Source organism: Balaenoptera acutorostrata, chromosome 4, assembly GCF_949987535.1.
Source record: "Balaenoptera acutorostrata chromosome 4, mBalAcu1.1, whole genome shotgun sequence".
Classification (NCBI taxonomy): Eukaryota; Metazoa; Chordata; class Mammalia; order Artiodactyla; family Balaenopteridae; genus Balaenoptera; species Balaenoptera acutorostrata.
Window position 1 is genome coordinate 148,648,006 of NC_080067.1, and position 21,616 is coordinate 148,669,621.

At 50.3% G+C, this 21,616-nt stretch overlaps 1 protein-coding gene across 5 annotated transcripts in view; it reads left to right on the plus strand.

Moving 5' to 3' along the window:
• The first annotated feature begins 4,406 nt into the window (after positions 1-4,406).
• Positions 4,407-21,616, plus strand: part of SLC37A1 (solute carrier family 37 member 1) — an 80,683-nt gene continuing 63,473 nt past the window's right edge. The window contains exons 1-2 of one of the 5 annotated variants that reach the window (XM_057546138.1): positions 4,407-4,486; positions 7,282-7,345. The gene's annotated coding sequence lies outside the window, so the exon portion shown is untranslated. Of the gene's footprint in view, positions 4,487-5,764; positions 5,781-7,281; positions 7,346-18,707; positions 18,849-19,216; positions 19,640-21,616 lie in introns of those variants that run through there. The other 4 variants (XM_057546140.1, XM_057546137.1, XM_007172688.2 and 1 more) reach the window with 4 other exon arrangements.

Sequence of the window (21,616 nt, forward strand, 5' to 3'; positions counted from 1 at the left end):
GGGATGCATCCACCAATCGCCGCTTGGGACGGGAGAGAGGCGGGGCCTGGGGCGGGAAGGCGTGGGGAGAAGCCAATGGCAGCCTTCGGGGCGGTCATAGCAACGAGAAGGGGCGTCTCGGCCAATCGTCGCGCAAGAGGAGGGAGGGGGCGGGGCCTGAGGCGTACTGGGTAACCCACCTGCTCGCTAACCTGGACACCACGTGGCTGGCCCCCTTTAACCAGCTGCTGGGTGGTGCTGCAACGAGGAGAGGTGCAGGAAGCGCGTCGGGCCAGTTCTCTTGAGGCCTTCACCCCTGCCTAGAGCTGGGCACTGCCCCTTCCCAGCCCCGGCCACTGGTTCCTCGGGTCCCTCGGCAGGCCCTTCCCGCCCCTCCTCACCTTTCTGGGCTCTTCTGATCCTTCGGTGTTGGCGGTCCACAGAGATGTGTTCTTCGAGATCTTTTCTCGTGTCTGTAAACATCTCCTCCTGACTCAAGGAGTCAGCTCCGACCTATTAGCAGATGCAGTCTACCTTGATGCCCATCAGGGTTTGACGTCTCTCCTCCACCCTGGGTGTGAGTCCAGCCCCCTGGGGTTCCCATATGGAGCTCGCTCCCTCACACACGCCTAGACAGTCACTCACATGCGCACGTGCACACATACACCTGCACATTCACACTCACTCCCACTCGTTAATGGGCCCCTCCTCCTAGCTTCCCTCCGGTCATCTGACCCTCGGCCTGCCCAGGGCCCCTCATGATCTCCTTCCCGACTCGTCTGTCACCAGCCCTGATCCCAGCCTGTAAGCTCTAGCAATGGCCTCTAATTCAGCCTCTCTATCTCCAGCCTTTGGTACTCTTAGCCACCTCACGTTCCTCCTCTACTCCGAAGCCCAAATGCAGACCAGCCTTATCCACTGGCGTTCAGTCCCTCCATATTCAAGCCCTAAGTCATCCTCTCAGCCTCACGGCCCACCATCCCCTTCCTATACTGGTTTAGATGCTTCAGACAAAAGAAAACCACAGGCACTTGCCCCAGTACATCCTTCACTTCCCCACTTCTATGCCTTTGCCTGTGCCAGACTCTCTCCTTGGAAATTCTTCCTTCCCCCAGCCTTGCCTATCAAAAGTCATAGCCATTCATCAAAGACTGGATAAGAGACCACTTCCAGAAAAATCTCCAAATTCATGGTAAGGATGCCCTCGTGGAGGAAGAGGGGAATGGGGCTTAGAGAAAGAGGAAAGGACTTCAGCTCTCTGTATCATCTATCTGGCTACCATCCATCCATCTATCTATATATTTTCAAGGTCTGAGTGTGACAACATGCAAAATTTAATTTTAAGTAGTGAGTTTTTATTAGTATATATTAACCATATTTCTCTGTATTTTTAATTTTTTGCTCTAAATGTTGGACACCTCCCTCCTGCAGTTTCTATTGATCCTTCAAGTTAGCTGTGCTCACTGTCTCTCTCTTAATTCCCATCGTACCTTTAACCATCTTCATCAAATACACAAGACAAGTTCTGTCTCATGTGACAGTCATCTGAGTGGTTGTCTGATTTCTGGGTATCAGGAGCCATGCCGCCCTCATCTTCGTTTCCCCCCCAGCACCTCATGTTTTGCACACAGTGGATGCTCAACCAAGCCAAGGAAATCCAGTCCATATGGGCCTTTAGATCCCCTGGTGAGATGGAACTATGTTTTTCCTTTATCACTTTTACTTAAAAGAATCTCTATTTTGTGTGTGGAAATAAACAAAGACCACTCAATGAGAACAAGCAAAGACCATTTATTCACGGCTCGCTATAGCAAGGGATTCAGCCACCATCACTTGCATTTTGGCAGAGACTCAAAGGCAGGCACAGAAGTGGGAAAGCTTTATAGTGGGAAAAAGGAAAGGGGTTGGTGCCCTGATTGCAGGCTGTGGGTGTGGGAAAGCTGCCAGAGGGCTCACGAGAACCGAGACATCCCATGTGTTTGGTTACGGTAAAAACTCAGCTTTCTGGGGCTTCCCTGGTGGCGCAGTGGTTGAGAATCTGCCTGCCAATGCAGGGGACATGGGTTCGAGCCCTGGTCTGGGAAGATCCCACATGCCGCGGAGCAACTAGGCCCGTGAGCCACAACTACTGAGCCTGCGCGTCCGGAGCTTGTGCTCCGCAACAAGAGAGGCCGCGATAGTGAGAGGCCCGCGCACCGCGATGAAGAGTGGCCCCTGCTTGCCGCAACTAGAGAAAGCCCTCGCGCAGAAACGAAGACCCAACACAGCCCAAAAAATAAATAAATAAATAAATAGCGTTCCCTTTAAAAAAAAAAAAAAAAACTTCAGCTTTCTCTGGTTGGTCCTAAGGGGGAAGGGGGGGCAAAAATTAGGGTGCCTCCCAGTTATAATCAAGTCCTGGCCATTTGGAGCCGATTGTTAAAGGGGTTATTGTTTGTTCCTGGATCAGTTAGTAGAGCTAGCAACTGACTTCCTGCCAGTCTGGCCCACAGTAGGCTGGCTTCTTGAGATGGTTACTGTAGATAGTGGGTTGGTTTCCTGGGCTTGTTGCTGCAACTTGTGGGTCAGAGTTCTATTTCTATATATGGTTTGGCCATCGTACATTTGTATATCCAATTTTAATGTGTTTTTGCAAATTATACAAATAACTGTGTTTCATCTTAAATCTAAATATTGCATGGTGCTCTTAGTTGCTTTTGAGATTTAATACCTTCAACAATAATAATAACCCCAACTTTTTATTTATTTAAATCTAATATTTAAGTATTTTTTAAAATCGATCTAAATGGAGGGAAAACAGGTCTTAAAGTCATCATTTAGTGGAAATATTACTCACCTAGAGCCAGAATGCCCAACTTCAAATTCTGGGTTCCCATGGCCTATTAGTTTCGGTGACCTCAGGCAACTCACCTGCCCTGAGCCTCAGTTTCCTATTCTGTAAACTGAGGGGAATAAACCCTTCCAAACTCAAAGAGCTGCCCTGGGGATCAAAAATGGTATTTTATTAATGTATGGTTATTTATTATGATAGCTATATAATGACATCAATGAAGATCTAACAAAGAAATCACATATCATTAGTAGAAAGTTCTCCTCACACCCACCCAGCCCCCTCCCAGGTGTGTTGTGTGATGTTGCTGGGGGATGGGGAGATGGGGGAGGGTAACAGTGCCTGAGTAAACCCAAAGGCCAAATCCATGAGGTGAATAGCTGAATAATCGACAGATCTTCCAGAACACATAGCATGCCAACCTTTCCCTCTGAAACAATAGCATAATGGAAGGTTACAATCTTAACCACATCTCAGGCCCAAATCCATCACTTACTGAAAAAAGAAACAATGTACAAGCAAATTAACACACAAGACCCTACAATTATATTGTTTGTTAGTTGCAAAGATAAAAAGATTATAAACACCCCAAATTAACAGTTTTCCTTGTGGGAAAAAGTGGGGACTTTAGAAGGACAGATGACTACGATTTTCTTCTTTATACTTGTCAGTTGCCACATTTACTACAGTGGGGTGTGTCTTTTTATAATAATACCTGAAAATATGTTAAATATTAGAGACCTGGAGTGGTAATACCATCAAGAATATGCAACCAGATGTTAGCTTTTTTGCATATAAAAATAAATGTCAGAAATTCAACTTTCAAATTTTCTCTAAAGATGCCAGTGAGTAATGTTTGCTAAGTGCTGACTCTGTGCTGGCAGTGTTTGAAGAGTTTTGTATATGAATTATCTTAACAAATCCTCACTGTCATTTCTCCGTGTACAGCTAAGCAAACGGAGCCACAGAGAGGTAAAGACATTGCTCAAAATCACACAGCCAGTGGGATTCAAACCATGCCATCTGACGCAAGCTATTGCTGTAAATCACTACACTCTACTGCCCCCCAGATCTCTGATTTAAAGGAATAGCTATGCTTTTCTGGGAGTGACTTTAACCATCTACCAAGCAGAGAACCACGGGCTCAAAGAGCCTTCGATTAAAAGACTCAGAAAGTGGTTTAAGCACACCCTGCCCTGGATCACATCATAAGCAGCTGGGTGCCTAGCCATTGAATTATTAGATCCTAAAATTTACAACTTGCTTTATGGCTTATGCAAATTAGAATCCTCCCCACCCACCCAAATCTTTCAGTCAATCTATAGTAATTTCACTACCCTGCAGGTTTAGCAATCGTCCAAATAAGGCAAGATCAGGTAAACATCAGGACCGGCCTCCCAGCCTCCTGCAGCAAAGAGCCCAGAAACTCCTTCCAGAAAGAGGCTGCTCCCCGCTCAGGGCAAGTAGAAAGCCCCACCTACCCTCTCCCTATGAGACCTGCGTAGTCCAGAAACACCTCATTAGGCCAACCTGAGGCGGGGCAGCCCCAGACTCCCTGACCCTTAAGCCCCACGTGACACGCAAGTACTTGGTGACCACAGAAGCAGCGATTTCAAAATCCGAAGGCCTGCGAAACTGCGGCATAGCTCATCCTTGTCCTCCCCCAGAGACAAAAAGGTGAGGCCTCACTAGGAGGAGTTTCTTCACTGGAGAAAGGAGGAAATCCTACTTCTCAACCTTGACAGGGAGGCACTTCCCCTAATCCCCCAGCCGGCCCTTCCCATCACCCCGCGGGAGGGGGTTCCCATCCTCTCCCTTCCCCCTCCCCCTCCCCTCCCTCTCCCCCTCCCCCCTCCCTCCACCGCAGGGAGCGTGCGCAGATGAGCCCTCCGTGGAGAAGGGAGGGGCGAGGCGGCAGGGCTTCAGGTGAGCGGAGAAGGTGAAGGACCATGGTTCCTCCCAGCTCCATTCCCCCAGGCAGAAATTATCTTCTTGCTTTTCTTAAATATAAATGAGACCCTCCTCTCTCTGCTTCTCCCACCCCCGCCAAAAGAAGGAGTGAAGGAAACCCGATCCATGGTTCTGCCCAGAGGGGCTGGGGATCGTGGCTTCGGCTTCTACGGTGGGACCGCCCCGGGGGAGGAAGGTGACTTGGAGGCCTCCTGGGGGTCCGCTTCCCGTGTTCCACACCTTTCTGACCCACCTCCGAGCTGGGTCGGGGCTGCCTGGCAGTTGCCATGGCGACTGGCTGAGGCCCTGAGCCTGTCCCTTCTGGACCGTGGAGGACAAGGCAGAGGGGAGTCGGCAAAATGCAAACAGGGTTGTTTCTGTGTTTGTTTACAAACTGCTCAGGTAAAAAGCAGGGACTTTTAACCAAATGAATTCAGGCCCATCTTCAGTGTGGAAATGTGTGGTTGTTTATTAAAATACTTGTGTTCTTGAGAATTGAACTATTATATATATATATATATGCACATCTATAAACATACACTTTTAGGTATATCTATAGGTAGATATAAAAACACAGGCCTTGTAACTTCTTTTTTAAAATGGAGTTTTTATGGCATTTAGTGGGTAGGAGTCAGACCCAGGTTTGAAATCCTAGCTCTGTTTGCTTCTTTCTGAAGCCAATTTATACCCATCTGTAAAACGGAGGTAATAGTTCACTGCCCTTTTAGGGCTGTTGTGAGGTCTAAATAAGATGTCTGTAATGAGCTTAGCACGGGCCTAGCACACAGTAAAACACCTAGTAAATATTAGCTATTATTATTAATAATTGTATTATTGTTACTCAGCACTTAGTAAATGTTAGCTATTATTGTTAATAATTACACTGTGGTTACTCGTATAGTAACCAAGCACATTCTGTCTATCCATGGGTCTTTGGAGAAGTTCTGACTTCAGGTTGTCTTGGTCATTTTCAATTGTGTCTTCCCAGAGAGGATCAAACTGCCAAAGATGGTTCAACCAGGTAATCGTGACAATCAGAAGTTAGTCTGTGAAAAACAGATTATGTTTAATGCTTATATCCATTAGCACTGATACACATGAGGGTGGGAAGAGACCGAAGTTTCTAGGAAGATATAGACGAGTAGATCCTTACGTAAAAGGAACTCTTTTAACTGTTTGAGGTTATGTCTCTTATAAAGGTGACAACTGACAAGGAGGAAATAAACAGATACACACACACACACACACACACACACACACACACACCCCTACACACCTACGTGAGGTATGCGGTTTCATGGAAGGATATTGAGAATGCTGTAGTCCAGAAAGGAAGTAAATTCTTTTCCATCCAGGTAGTGGGATTATTCAGTAATTCATCATCAGCAGTGGGCGGATGGGTTCATGCAGTCAGACAGGTGGAGCCAAGAGACATCAGGAAGTTGGGCCGGCTCACGTTCATGTTGGGCAACAACTTGAGGGCACAGACTGTGCTCACCTGTGCTCCCCTCCCCCCCATAGCAGTACCCGGCACACAGTAAGCCCTCAATCAAAGAAGCTTGTGATAGTGGTGTTAGGTAGCATTTTGTAACAGAGTTGTACTTTATGCAACACTTGGGAAAGAAAAAAAAAGGTAAAGTATATCAATTTCTCATTCTTTTTTTCTTCTAGCTCATATCTTGTTTTTTTTTATTCTCCTTAAATCAGATTCCATTTTCCAGGGGCTCTCTCAGTATGTCAGTTAAATAACTATGGCTTAGTGTGTGCTGGGTCCCTGGTCATATACTGGGGGTTATGAGGAACTGAGGGAAGAAAAAGTACAGACCCATTTGGGGCAAATTTGACATTAATCCATGCTATTTAAAAAATTACCAAAACTATGATATCTGATGGCTACATGTTAGTGCCTCAACCTAGAATGGATGTCCTTTCCGACTAGTGGGTAGGAAGTTTGCTTCTATGTTTGATATTACCTGTCACCTTGCTCTGGCCAGTGGTAGTGGTGGTGGGAGATCCCATGGTACAAGGGGCTGCACCTTCTAGGCCTAAGGATAGATCAGTCTCTCTGAGCAAGGAGCAGGAGAGGAGGCTGCAGGCTGAGTGACACATCCACTCTTCCCAGAATCAGGCTCACCCTACCCAACCTGCAGGAGGTCGTAAGGATCAAATAAGACGGTGAGAATGAGAATGCTCTGGAAACGCCAGATGCTGGAGAAATGTAATGTGTCAGTTTAACTCACATCTTTAATTCACTGATTGTACAATATTTGATGCATACAGAAGAATACACATTCATATGTGTCGGTGATATAGCAAAGTCACACACAAATACCTGGGAACCTACTTCCCCAAATAAAGAAATGAATGAAAACATAAAGAGAATCACCATGGACATCTGAGTTGCAGAGATCTCTGTGCACATCTCAATCCGACTGTAGAATTTGGTTATAGAGAATGAAGAGCTACTGGGCCGGTGGGAAGGAACCTTAAGACTGAATACCTACTACCACATTGCCTTTTAGAATGGCCGGCCTGGGCCCGCTCTCGCCAGCAGAGTGACTGATTCCTGCTGCTTCCTGGTTTGCTGTAAGTCATTTCTCTTCTTTGCTAATTTGATGGGCAAAACGGCATCTCCTGGTGCCTTTACTTTGTACTTCCTTGATTATTTGTGAAGATAAGCACTTTCCCCTAAGGCTCATTCTCCATCTACATTAGCTGTTGTTAACTATTTAGATCGCATTTCTCCAGGACACCCTCAGAGATCCGTGTATGTCGTTCTCTCTTTCTGAAATGCAAGACCTACCTGGGTCTTGTTTCTCTACCTGGGGAATAGTTCTTCAACTTTAATATCTTACCCAGATGTCACCTCCTGGGGACGCCTTTCCCGACTGCTTCAGGCCCCTTCTGACCACCCCTCTGGCTGTGCCTGTTGCCGTCCTTGCATAGTTGTGACTTGTGTTTCAGGGTCAGCCTCCCTAAGGGCCCCAGGGCCTTGACCCCTGCAGTCTAGCACAGAGCCTAGGCTCAGATTATTAAAAATCACTAAACGCTCTTGGCAAGTTGGGGAAATAGAGTAAAGTATAAAGAAGAAAGTAAAGACGACCACTAACCCCGCCTCCCAGAGAGAGATGCCACTGCTGGCATCTGGTGCGCGCCCTCTCAGGCTTTTTGAATGGGTATATATAATGTTTGTACTTAATTGAAGTCGTTTTATTTATCACTTGCCATTATCACTTACCATTATGGGGTGACATGTCCAAACTTCTTCAAAAGTGTTTAAAAGACTGAAAAGTATGTCACCTTAAGGATATACCAAAATTATCTTGACTCAATCAAGATTTGATAAAAGAATGAATTGGGAATGTTTAATACAAGTTTGAAGGATGTAGGGGGCGTTACTTAAGGAAATTGTACTCTATTGTGTTACTAAGAAAATACTGTTTCAGGTGTCTTTTCTGGGTACCTCATTCCCCCCTGCTCTGGGATGACCCCCAAAAGCCCTTTCTCAGCTCTGGGTGCTGGCCTCTCCTCTATGGCTCTGGCGTACCTGCTTGTCTGTATGTCTTCCTGTCCTCCCCAGGCCCAGTTTTTAATGCTCTAGCTGCTAGGACAAGCCTCTAGGCAATTGTGGACCAAATACAGTCGTCAGGAGAGATGAAGAAGTCATGTCCTTCCCCCTCTACAGAGAGGAGAGTCAGGAAGGTCATAAACCAGGCTGGTAGTTTCGGGTTTCCTAGACTGGCATCCATGCCATCTAAGCACCGAGATCCAGCACCAAAAAGAACCTGGCTGGGATCCACTTTGGACCACAATAGGCCCCCGGCCACCACCGCCAGGCGGTGCTGGAACTTATCACCTAGAGCTGCTCATCTATCACACTGGGTACAGGGTCTCTGTGCAGGGACCCTGAAAGTTTCCCCATTGAAAAGAATGGAAATGTAAAAATATGCGTTTGTCAAGCAAAATCAGTTAGGTAAGGATCATTTCACCACTGCATTCCTTTGATTTGTTCCTTTATGTTCAAAATATTGTTCGGTTCATAAAAATTATAAAAGCATGATTTTTTTTCCCCAAGTTTTTAAATTGCTGTTTAAGTTAAAACCAGAAAAGTTGTGACCTGTTAAGGATTTGGGGGGATTTTCAGGTTCTGTGGCTTGAGGTTCTCCGTGGTTTTGTACCAACTTGATAGTGAGCTCCTGGGACCGTCCTGGTCATCTTTGTAACAGGGACAGCGTCTTACGGGTTGGAGGACTCAGTGCCACGACATTAAAGGAAGAGCATTCCTGACGTGACACACCTCGTAGCGCCAGCGTGGGCACAGCCGCGGCTGCGGACAGGCCGGGGATTCTGCCGTCCACGTGCGGGGGGCACATGGCCGCTGGGGGCTGGGCTCCACTTTGACTCTCCCGGGTACAGAAGCAGCACTATGTCCTCCCACCGAGGCTCCTGCTTTGCCGGCAGAAGGATGGCTGTGAAGTGATCCACAGGAACTTTGAAGGCATATTTGGCTTTAAAACCTCTATTAACTTTATGCCGCATAACCAAACCTTAACCGGATTCATATTGAAGATGAGGAAGCGGTGAAACAAACTCCATTTCTTTAGGACAAAATGGCAAATCAACAAATTAAGCTGAGGAAAGGGACTCTGTACTTCTCGCTCACCCTCAACCCCCAACCTATGTCCTCGAATGATAATTATTCACCCTAATTTGCTGTGCTTCCACAGCTTCTGTGCTCTGACTCACACCTGTGACTCGTCATTCAACAACCAGGGTTTATTGAGTGTCTTCTTCGCTGTGCCAGGTGTTCTAGGTGATAAGGATTCACTGTTGGGCAAAAAAGGTAAAAAATCTCTGCCTTCGTGGAGCCCACATCCTGACACATGACCTCCTTCACCCTCAAGTCAGCCCCGGGAAGTTCTGGTGCTCAGGGGGGTGCAGTGGTGTCCCCAGGGTCCCCCAGCACTACGTGTGGAGTCAAGATTTGCACCTGCATCTTCAGATTCCAGAGCCCCAGATTCCAGACTCCTGCCAGGCCACCGTACACTGCGGGATCATGGCTGGTGTTCAGAAAGATGATCCCGAGTGACAGTAAAGAAAAAATACCATAGCCAATAAATTGCATTTATGATTGAGTTACATGAGTCTATTTTTAGAAAGGATTTTGATTATAAAGATTAAAAACTAATGGTTTCAACCGTAGGAGTTAAACAATGGGTGAACTAGAAAATGTAGCAACTGGAGGAGCCCAGGGCCAAGCCTTCCTGTGAACACAGCAAGAGCCGAGGTCATTAGTGGAGGCTGTGAGGGGGAGTTGCCTCTGTGGACGGTCACCCCCTGTCTACCCCCTGGTAGGCTCAGCTGACTGGGCAAGGACCCTCACCGTGCAAGGTCGGACTTTCCCAGGCTCCACTAAGGTTTGGTAGAGAGAACAGGAGTACAATTGTCCCTTGGTTTCTGTTGGGGTTCCAGTACCCTCCCCTCCATGCCCACCCCGCAGATACCAAACTCCAAGGATGCTCAAGTTCCTTATATAAAATGGCCTATTTGCATATAACCTACACACATCCTCCCGTATACTTTGAATCATCTCTAGATGACTTCTAATACCTAATACAATGTCAGTGCTGTGTCAATAGTCGTTGGTGTGCGGCAACTTCAAGTTTTGCTTTTTGGAGCTTTCTGGAATTTTTTTTTTTTTCGAATGTTTTCCATCCACGGTTGGTTGAATCCACAGATGCAGTACCCAAGGATACAGAGGGCCCACTGTAATTGCATTCTCCCACCAGGCTGTTAACATATTGTTTCACGTAAAAGTACCCTCTCTGCGTAAAGCACCAAATACAGGCCCAGAGGGAGCTTTAAAGTACAGCCCCTTGGTTTATAACACATATTTTACCAAACCACACCTAGGCTGAAAGGTATTGAGCCTTGCTGAAGACCTTATAAAAATATTCCAACTTGCTTATCCTATTTATCTGCACTAGCTCAGCTGAGGGGTGACTCCCTAGTTGATGGACCAGCTTCCTATTTCCCTGTCCCTGACCTCCTAGGACCTTATAGGCGTAAAACTAGGAGGAATTTACAGCGGATGGGCTCGGGCAACACGTGAGCTCCAGAGGGGAGCTCCACTGCCAGGAACACTTGGCTGATGGAAGCGAAAGTCCCTGCGTTCATCGCAAGCCTCTCTAGCAGCCCCGCTGGAGTCAGGGTCCAGCTACGCCCAAGGCACTCAGGCATCTTCCAGCGACCACTCCCCTCACCCCAATACAGAAGAAAAGCAAGAAAGCTCTCAACTAGGAAAAACTGCCAGGGCCCTGGAAGCAGGGGCATTTGCCCACCTGCCCTACACGAGCAGTTTGCCAAGGACCACCCTCGCAAATGGCAGTTGCCTCAAGTGTTAGGTGTTATCATAGGACTTACAAAGCTCCTCTCCCCCAAACGCGTCCTAACTAGGGTATCACAGGGTCTAAAATCCTAGCGCTAACAAGCCATTGCCTAGGCTAAGCACATGGTTCTATCTTTCTTTTTTTAACATTAATGTTTATTTTTATTCTGTTTGTTTGAAAATACACGGCTTTGTCCTTTTTGTGCCTCTTCTCACAGCCCAGAGGCAACTGCTTTCCACTCTTAGCCTTTTCTCCACGTTTCTAAAGACGACGAGTACACTGCGACTTTACTGTCCAGCTTAGACCTCTTGCTTTGCAGACGAGATCTAGCTCTCTGACATCCCCGAGGATAATTCTAAGTGCTGTTAAGGCTGCTGCCTGGGCTTTTCCCATCCAGGAGGAGAGCCTTGGGTGGGGACCCAAGGGGTGACTCACAGAGTACGTGAGTCAACTAGGGTCGAATCAAGAGATCTGCAGCCCCAGGCGGCTGGAGGCCTGGCCGTCTCCTCTCTGGGCCCCTGGGGACCCGGCAGACCTGCTCCTCCATTCTTGGTCAGGCTACGGCTCCTTGGCGTGTGGGCTCTTGTCTGCCTGGAATACAAGACGTGCTTCTAGTGGGAGGCTCTTCATTCTGTTCTTTACCAACAACATTAGCAATGGAACCAAAAATCTCCCCGGCTCACCGGTTGAGCGCCCCATACTGCTAAAATTCTTGCTTTTTGATCAGTGGAGATAAAATGAAACTCCTTCACGGTCAGGAAACAGGTTCTGTTTCCTTATCTCTCTAATAATATTTCATGCTTTTCTGCTTTCGAAGCTGGAGGCATTTTCATGAGCTCTGAAGCCCCGTATCCTCAAAGCTCCCTACAGGGAGCCCTCGGCCCGCTTCCGCCCTCCCCAGGCAATGTCTGCTCCTTCCTGCATGCACACGCCTCGTGCTTTCCCTGCAGAGACAGAGCTTCTGGGCAGAAGGTCCTTTTTTCCAGTTCTATTTCTCCTTGCAATACCCACTAGTAGCACAGAGCTTGTTTTGTACATAGTAGGTTTGCATTCCTAGTGCCTCTCTACCATGGATGACCCAACCGTCCAGCAGGTGTCAGAGTTACCTCTTTCTTAAGACCAAGGAAAAGGAGTGAGTCTTCCCTTCGAGTTGGGGGCGGCAAAAGCCAACCCTTCCAAGTGGAGCTGTCCACCTGTCTGTCCTCTCTCAGCGCCGCTGGGGCTCACGGACACGCTCGCACCACCTCTCAGATCGGCGCTCAGAGAGGTTCACTGTCTCATGACCTTCCGTCTCTTCTCTGGGCCACACCTGCTGTCCCCTCCCCAGGGTTCCCAATGGTTCCCTGGAACCTTCTCGATTTCCCCAAAACACTTCCCTCTTCACTTTCACAACTGACTCCCTTCTGCGACAAAGGAGACAGAGGGAAGAACCCTCCCCTCGTGCCTGCCCACCCACAAAGTGACGGCTCTCTGCCCTTTTTCCATCGTATCTTCTCCAACCCGAGGCTCATTCCTCCTCACATATTCTGGATTCCTTGTCTTTCCGCCTCTGGAGGGACATGTGTCATTCAAGCACGCAGTCCCCTTTCCTGGATGTGTCCACGCCCACCCTCCCTTCTGGCTGCTCTGGGACCTGGGCTTCCCAGGAGAAGGGGCTGATTTCCAGGTCTGGGGCAGGAGGTGCATGGAATGAGCTTGTGAGGACATCTTGTCACCCTAGAAAGCAAGGACAGTATCAAAGGTACCCGGGTCATGTCAGAAGGACTCCCTGACCAGTGCGATTCAACAAGGAGAGTAACTGGAATGGATGCAAATACAGCAACTGTGGCTCAGCCCACTAGTGCGGAGAATAAAAAAGCAGAACAAAGGAAAACTCATGGCTAACTTTTGAAGAATAGTAGAAAGCCAGCTCATTATTTTGACAAGTGGCAAATAAAGGAATTCCACATGTATCCTGCCTTTTCTATATGAACTGTGCTTCAGGGTTAACTAAATAACTGATGAGGGGAAGTTTCTCTTTATAGAAGTAGGCTAGCAAATAAAAAAGAAACAATGGAATTATGATGTCACCATTTCACAACTATGAATTCTACTTCTAATGAATTAATGAACTTAGGCAAGGAACGTCTAAATACGGCAGAAGATGACCAGATGCCAGATGCCTCACTGGCTTGAATCGACCCGAATCTGATCAAGCCTCGGGAGCTCCTTGCCAATTTCAGGTGGTACACAGGAAGTACATAAAGAATATGTTCGACCATATCATAAAGATGGGGTCAGCACAATGCAGAGTGTAGGAAACTCTGCAAGAAGAATGGCCTGGCCTCCGTGACAACAGCAAGAAATTGCTTAGGACGAAGATGCAGGGGAATCTCCAGATGGAGAGACCTAGGAGACACATCAGACAGTACACGTGTGGACTGTTTGGGTCCCCATCTGAAAATAAACTGACAGAGTGAGACCATTTATAGGGCACTCAGGGGAGTGAGAACACGGGCTGGGTATTTGACGCTATTATGGAATTATTCTTGCTTGGGGAGCCCTGATGACGGTAGAGTGATTATGTTTAAAACTGTATCTTTTAGAGATACACACTGAAACTTTACAGGTGAAATATAACGTCTGGGATTTTCTGCAAAATATCCTGGGGCAGGAAGTGGGTCAAGACAGAGAGGAAACAAAATTGGTGGTGCATTGATCATTGATGAAGCCAGGCGATGGGTACCTGGGGCTTCATTATAATGTTCTCCCGACTTCTGTCTACGCTTGAAAATGTCCATGCACTTCCCTGGTGGTCCAGTGGGTAAGACTCCGCACTCCCAGTGCAGGGGGCCCGGGTTCGATCCCTGGAGGGGGAACTAGATCCCACATGCACGCCACAACTAAGACCCAGCACAGCCTAAATAAAGAAAGAAATATTTAAAAAAAAAAAAAGAAAGAAAGAAAAAGAAAATGTCCTTGCATTTAAGAAATGTCCTTCCTCCCCCCTGAGTCCTTCTCCAGCTTTGGGCCCTTCACTTCTCCCCAGCGCAGCCAACCTTCCTGAAATGGTTTTCTGCTCTCCTTCCTCACCACCACCCAGGCCTCCGCCCGCCCGCACACCCCCCACCCCACCCCACCCCCCTCCCCTGCCGCCCAGGCAAGCTTTCTCCTCCCCTGCTGTCTGTATCAGGCCTCTCTCACCCACCTAGGATTCTTCCAGAGACTCCAGACTCACACATCCAACCCCAGTCAACAGCCCCACTGAGACACCCCACGGGAACCAAACGCTCAACAAGTATAAATTAATTCCTTGCCCGCACCCTGCCCCTCAAGTCTGTCTGTCCTTCATCTGTCGCCTCTCTCCACGAAGATGCCGCCATCCAGCTAGCTGCCCAAGCCAGACAGCTGGGTGTCATCCCAGCTCCTTCTTCTGCTTTCTCTCACCTCTTGGGCCTTCCTTAAGTCTGCGCTCCCAGACAACCATCATCTTGGGCCCAGATCGCTGCCAGGGCCCTCAGCCCTCCCCGCTCCCTTTCCCTGCTCCATCCCCGCTCCCCATACCAGCCTGAGGGCTTTTGTCCAGCTGTGCTCCCTCTGCACAGACCATGTCCCTTCTCTTCCCCGAGCGCTTGGCCAACTCCTTGTATGCTGCTGAGATGTCACCTCCTGTGACCATCAAGCCTGGGTCAGGTGACCCTCTTTTGCACCCCCTGTGTCCCCTACTGCACTGTGTGACACAGCCTTGTGATGATCGCTGGTGACCTGTCGTCTGGCCTCTCCACTAGCTGGGAGCTCCTGGCGGGGAACGACCACATCTGTCCTGGGCTGCACTGCGTCAGGGGGGCTCCCCCAGCCTCCGCCCCCCCCTCCTAGATCAGGGCAGTTGGAGGGCAGGAGGGGAAGTGGGGCTGTGGACTCCCTGCTTCTTCCCCGCTGCTGCGTCTCTACCAAAGCGCCACCCTGGTCCAGGGGGTCCCGCTACAGCCTCAGCGCCCTGGGTTCCAGTAATGGCTCACTCCCCTGGCCTCTTCAGGCCTCGGGTGCCAACTTCCTGATGCCGCTGGCCTGGGAGTGCCTTCTCCACCACCTGCTCAGACTTATTTAGCCTCATAGTGGGTTAAATAATGTCCCCCTCCTGCCCCGCCCCACAAACTCATGTCCCTCCCTTAAGCTCTGAACGTGACCTTACTTGGAAATAGGATCATTGCGGATACAGTCAGTTCCGTTGAAGTCCTCCCGGAATAGGGTACAGCCTAAATCCAACATGACTGGTGTCCTTACAAGAAGGGGGGACACAGAGACACAGACACACGGAGAGGAGATGATGTGAACACAGACAGGCCAGGTGACAACAGAGGCCGATTAGAGCGATGCACCTACAAGCTAAGAAACACCCAGAATTGCCAGCGACGCCGCAAGCTGAGAGAAGGACACGAAACCCATTCTCCCCTGGAGGTTTCAGAAGGAGCACGGCCCCGCCAGCATCTTGATCTAGACCTGTGGCCTCCAGACCTGTGAGACCGTAAACGTCCATTGTCTTAAGCCCCCCAGTCTGAGGTCTTTTGTTATGGCCGCCCCAGGAAGTGAACCCAAGTCCCTTCCTCACGCTCGCATCAGCGACCGCCGGCTCTTGCCGCAGGCCTCTTGCTCTGTGGATTCTGCAAAGGCAAGGCCCCTGTCGACTGAGCCCTCAGTGCCTGGCACGCTCTGGCCCCCCCCCCAGTAGGCACCCAAGACACATCTGTTGGATAAGAGTGAATGTGCCTCTCATTTGGTCTGTTCCTCTTGTTCTGAAATAAAAATCAAAATAAATTCAAAGCAAGCGTGGAAGTCTCGAGTTAAAGCAGAGGCCCGGCCAGGCAGGTGTGTTGAGCGGGCAGCCCCAGGTCTGGGCACCCTGGACTCATCTCTCTGGAAGCCTGGCCATGGGCTGTGGTAGCGGCAGCCGGAGGGCACGCCGCCACCGGTCCCCACGCTGTGTCATGAGTTCGAAATGCTGGATACGAAAAGTTCAGCTGGGTTGGAAATTCATTTATTGATTCGCACAAGAAATGTCAATATTACATGTAGAAAGAAAAGGAAGAGTGTCAGAGTCTTAAAAATAATTTCAACTTTTCTGAAATTTGTGTGATTGTAAAAAAGACTTTAAAGTTATCATCTACCTGCACCAAGAAAGTGTCTCCAGGGTGACACCCCAGCTGTGCCCCTGGCCTGAGCTCGTGTGCAGCCATTTCAAGCATTAACACCTGATATGATCATCAAAGCAATCACACGTTTTCGTTTCAAAATGGGAACTGTTTTATTTGGAGATTTCATACAAATTTACTAACATCCCTAATCTATTTTTAGGTGTTTCTTACAATCATACAAAAGATTAATATTTTCTAAAAGATTAATATTTTAATCTTTGTAAAATTAATAGATGAATATTTTCGGCAAATATTATACAGACCACCTCAGGTCCATCTGGTTTTCCCCAGTGCGCCAAACAAACACCATCATTTTCTAGGTGAGAAATGGTGTGGAAACGTGGAGCATCCCTGTGCTGAGTCCTTCCGCACCCGTTCATGCAGTTGGCAAACGTGGATGAGACCTTCTGAGTCGGGCAGGGCCCTGAGAACCCCTCCAGTCCCAGGCTAGGGGCCAGAAGATGGATTTAGAAATAACCAGTACCAGTTTGTTGTGCTAAGTCAGGAGCAAGAGGTATCCACAGTGCCCTGGGAAAGCAGTGAAGATGGCCTGAGAGAACAGACAAACACTTGACCTGGGTCTCGAAGTTTGAGCTCACTAGGAAGAGCCGGGGTCTGGAGGGCTAAGGCAGAAATAGCCACTCAGCGTGTGAGAAAGTCCTGGAAACTAAAAGAGCGGTCCTGAGCTTTGGTTGTGAAGTCAAGAGTGGGTTAGGATCTTGTTTTCCAGCCAGTAAGGACTGAGGCTCTTTCCTGATCCGGAGGGGGATCTTGAAGGGCTCTCATCAGGAACGCCAGGGTCCCATCTGCTTTAGGAGGGCAATTCGAAGGGCTGGAGGAGTGGATTTGGGGAGGGAGAGCTTGCAGGCAGGGAGGCTCATGCAGAAGCTCAGGGAGAGAGCAGGAGCCTGGAGCAGAGCCTGGGGTGGGTGCAGAGCAGGGTGAGGGGCCAGCAGCCATCCTGCGACTGAACCTCAGGGCTACAGGGAGGCTGGCCGGTCTCCTTCCTGCACTGAGAACGCTTCTCAGAGGCCTACAGAAGCGATGCATAGGACACCCAACTCAGCCAACGGGAAAGGACAGCAGGGTGTCCCCAAACACAGCAGGGCCCCGGGGGACACTGGAAGGCCTGGCAGGGGAGGTGGGTACTTGCCAGGAGGCTGTGTGCGCTCTCCTTCTGACCTCTTTGGGCAGTTACTGCCGGGCCTTGGATTGGTTTTATTTATTTATTTATTTATTTATTAACATCTTTATTGGAGTATAACTGCTTTACAATGGTGTGTTAGTTTCTGCTGTATAACAAAGTGAATCAGCTATACATATACATATATCCCCATATCTCCTCCCTCTTGCGTCTCCCTCCCACCCTCCCTATCCCACTCCTCTAGGTGGTCACAAAGCACCGAGGTGATCTCCCTGTGCTATGCAGCTGCTTCCCACTAGCTATCTATTTTACGTTTGGTAGTGTATATATGTCCATGCCACTCTCTCACTTCGTCCCAGCTTACCCTTGCCCCTCCCCGTGTCCTCAAGTCCATTCTCTACGTCTGTGTCTTTATTCCTGCTTAGATTGGTTTTAACTTTAAGCATTGTTTTAACCAGGGGGAGACTTCTTCCTGGAATTTCTTCTGCAAAACATGCTTTCTGCCTCACTGGGCCCTTCCAGGGAGGTGCTTTCCTGGGAGCTGGGCACCTGGGTTGGATTTAGATGCCATGTGTCTACCGTGGGTGCTTTGCAGGTACCCCAGGAAAATAATCAGGCTTGTGGGGGGCGGTGCCCGAGGTCAATTTTGGGCAAGAAGTGAGCGTGGGATTCGCAGAACACTGTTCCTGGGTGAGGTGGGAAGCCTGTTATGGTGCCGGGGAGGGTCCGTCTGGTTCAGGTGACTGAGACCCAGTGAGGTTCTCCAGCACAGCCACGTGAGGGGCGTGTCACACACACACACACACACACAGGTGTGATCAAAGATGGTTCACCACAGCCGATCGTGGGCCCCATTTTCACTTAATACGAGGCTAGTCTCATGAGTCTGACCCCTGAGAGGAGGTAATAAGAATAATGTCCAGGAGACCAAGGCTGGCCCCCTTTAGTGCCGGTCCTTTCTCGGGAAGTCCGGCTCCGCTGCTGTCGGGGAGGACTTACCTTGAGGACAAAGGGTCCTTGGGGAGCTCCTCTTTGGTCAGTTTCGAACTCAAGCCCGGGCGCCCGCAGGCAGGTGCAAGGAGCGGGGACCGCGGGGAGGACTCCTGGGCGGCGGTGGCCCGGGGTCTCCTCGTGGGGGCGTCCCCGCCCGGCCTCCCCGGGGCTGGCTGGGCCCCCGGGCGCGCTCCGGGGCCGCGGGAGGACCGGGGAGGGGGATGAGTCGGAGGGGGAGGGGCCGAGCTGCCGCCGCCGCCCGGCCGGGCGCCCCGCGGCCTCAGGAAAGTGAAAGGGCCGCCCGGGCCTCCGCGCGCCGCCCCAGGAAGTCGCGAGCAGGAAGCGCCGGCGGCGGCCGGGCCGGGCGGCGGGGCGTGGGCCTGGGGGCGCAGGTGAAACGCGGGGACCGGGACGGGGCCGGGGTGGGGGGGAGCGGGCGGCGCGGGGACCCCCTCCCCACCGCCCGCGCCTGCCGGGCCGCGGGACTCGGCGCCGCAGCCGAGCGACACCTGCCAGCGCGGACGACGGGCGGGGAGGCCGGGGGTCCCTGCGCTGGGCGCGCGTCTTTGTGCTCGTCCGGGGCGGAGGCGTCCGGCGGGCTCCGGGCCCGGGGCGGCCCTTGCAGCGGGCGGGGGCGGGGCTGGAGGGGCGGCCGGGCGCCCCGGGACCCGGCGAGCGGAGCCGGGGGAGCCGGTGCCGGGCCGGCAGCCGCCCACCGGAGCCCCGGGCGGAGGCGAGCCCAGCCGTCCTCCGGGCCCTCTCCCCGGCCCGCGCGGCCGCGGTGACAGCCCAGCCCGGGGCTCGAGAGCGGAGCCCCGCGCGGGGTGGGTGGCGCGGCGGGACGTGGGCGTGCCCGCCAGTCTCCTCCGCGACGGGCCGCCGGGGAGGAGCTGACGCCCAAGCCCGCGGGAGGCGCAGGAGGCTCGGGGCGCCGCTCCCTGGGCCTTCGGGTTGTTCGTCTGAACAGCTGGTTCCCGGAGCCGGTGAGCCTCCTGGAGGGATTTTACTGGACTCAAAGCCCCGGAAAGTCACCCGGCCTCGGGGCCCCAACCGTCAGGCTCTTTTTTCCAACTCCCCGCACCCGCCGGCCCTCCCAGCCTCTGCAGCCACGCTGCTGACCCTGGGGACCTGGCGACCTAGGGCTGCGACCAGGATCCTGGAAGGCCCCTCTGCACACCGCCAGGTTTGAATTTCTCCGGGTGGAATTCCAAAGCCCGCCTTTCCTTTAGTCTCCCTGAGCTTTCTGTCTGGCGAGTGCCCACCTGCCCTTGAATCTGAATTGTGTGAGGGTGTTCGAGTTAGTAACTAGGTTAGATCTCCCCCTCCCCCCATTGCTCCTTCTTTAATGTCTTTTAAGGTCAACTTTGAGAACCCAGGGCTCTAGACCTCCAGTGTCTCACCATGTGGTTTTGGAACGGTATTTGCAGGTTCTGTGTTGTACCCGCCACCTTGAGGTTCTGTTTGTTGGTGGAAGAAAGTGGTACAGGTAGAGGATTCCTTTTTGTATTTAAGCCTAGGAAAGAAATACTGGCTATTGTCATTCATTTTTAATATTGCTTACAGCCTTTAAAGCACAGACCATAGAAAGTGTTTTCTCTGAAAAGGAGGTTGTGTTTTCCTCTCTCTCTCTCTCTCTCCTAAAAGAAAAATGTCTGAAAACTTGCTTGGGGGACATGCATTCCCCCCACCCCCTGCATTTGCCTTAAAATAAGATCTACTTTTAAAAACCTTGCCTTTAAGTAGATTCTTTAAGAAGCGCCTGGGGCTGCTTTGATTACTGACCACAGCGCTTCAGTTGCGGGAAGACCCTTTCTGTGTTCTGCCCATCGTTGCTTTTGAGACTCATTTTCGTCTCCAGCGAGTACACGGAACTGTTCCCCAGGTAGTGCGTCTGAGGGCGGGGCTCCAGAATGCGTATTGCCCTCAGGTCATCCCATTTTATAGTTATGTAGTTTATAGACTAGGTGGGGCACTTCCGGAACATGGGTATAAAAATGTGCATTTTAGATAGTAAGAGAGATGCTCTAATGGGGTGTTTCTGAAGTTGCTGTCTTTGACAGTAGAATGAAACTGGGTATTCTGACACTTTTCCCTACTGGAGTGGTGAGTTCCAAGGGTGCCTATTAAGAGCCGTTTTTTTTAAAGTACGTTTTCTTTTTTATGTGCTTGGATTGTGTGCCAAAAAGGGGGCTTAAACCAAGTGATCTGCTCCAGTTCTGCCGACCTCTCTTTGGAGGAGACCTGCCGGGAGGAAGCAGGTTGGAGGGAGGAGGGGACTGAGGGAAACTGGACCAACCTGAATTTGCCCCACAGCGTCCAGCCAACCCGGACCAGCCTCCGGGCCTCTTCCTCGACAAGGCCGTGGGGCTCACAGGAGAGCACGGAATTTGTCATTGATGACCTTGGAGGTCTTGACCGGCTCTCGCTGGAATGATTTTCAGTGGACACCGTCCAGGCTTTGGAGGAAGGGGCCTCATTAAATCGAGCTCTTAATGTCCTACGTGTAAAATCTCTATGTTTACACATCTTAATTAAACTTACGGTGAAAACTTATAACACTTGAGTTCACCCATTTTACAGAGGTAAGAACCATGGTTTTAAAAGGAAATCAAGATTTTTTTTTTTTCCTGCTGACTTTTCCAATGTCTTCTGGATTTTTTTTTATAACATTACAGGTTTTACCAGAATTGAATTGAGGTTTATTGATTAGTTGATGTAATAGATGGTAATAGAATATTTCCAGATGAGCTGTAGGTACCTAGAGAAGCAGCGTCTGGACAGAGGAGGGAACTTGACTCTGACCATCCATTTCCAGGTGCTGTAAAACTTAGACCAAATCCTTTACTCTAAAGGAATCACTCAAAGATTGTTTCTCGAAGTATATTTAGGCCCAAACAGGAGCCCACTCATTTTGAGCAGAATTTTAGTAAAACGGTTTTTTTTAATCTAGAGATTTGAGCAGAAACACCGCGAAGCACTTGTGGAGCTTGGTCCAGCGCATCTCTTGAACGCTTGCCCTGTGCTGGGTTCTGAACCAGGGGATGGGGACGGGGTGGCTGCCCGCAGCCCTGGGCCTTCCTCCCCGGATTTCTACTGAGAACGATTCCAGCTGCTGTTTACTGAGCATCTCCTCCGCGCTGAGGGCTGTCCTAGGATCACT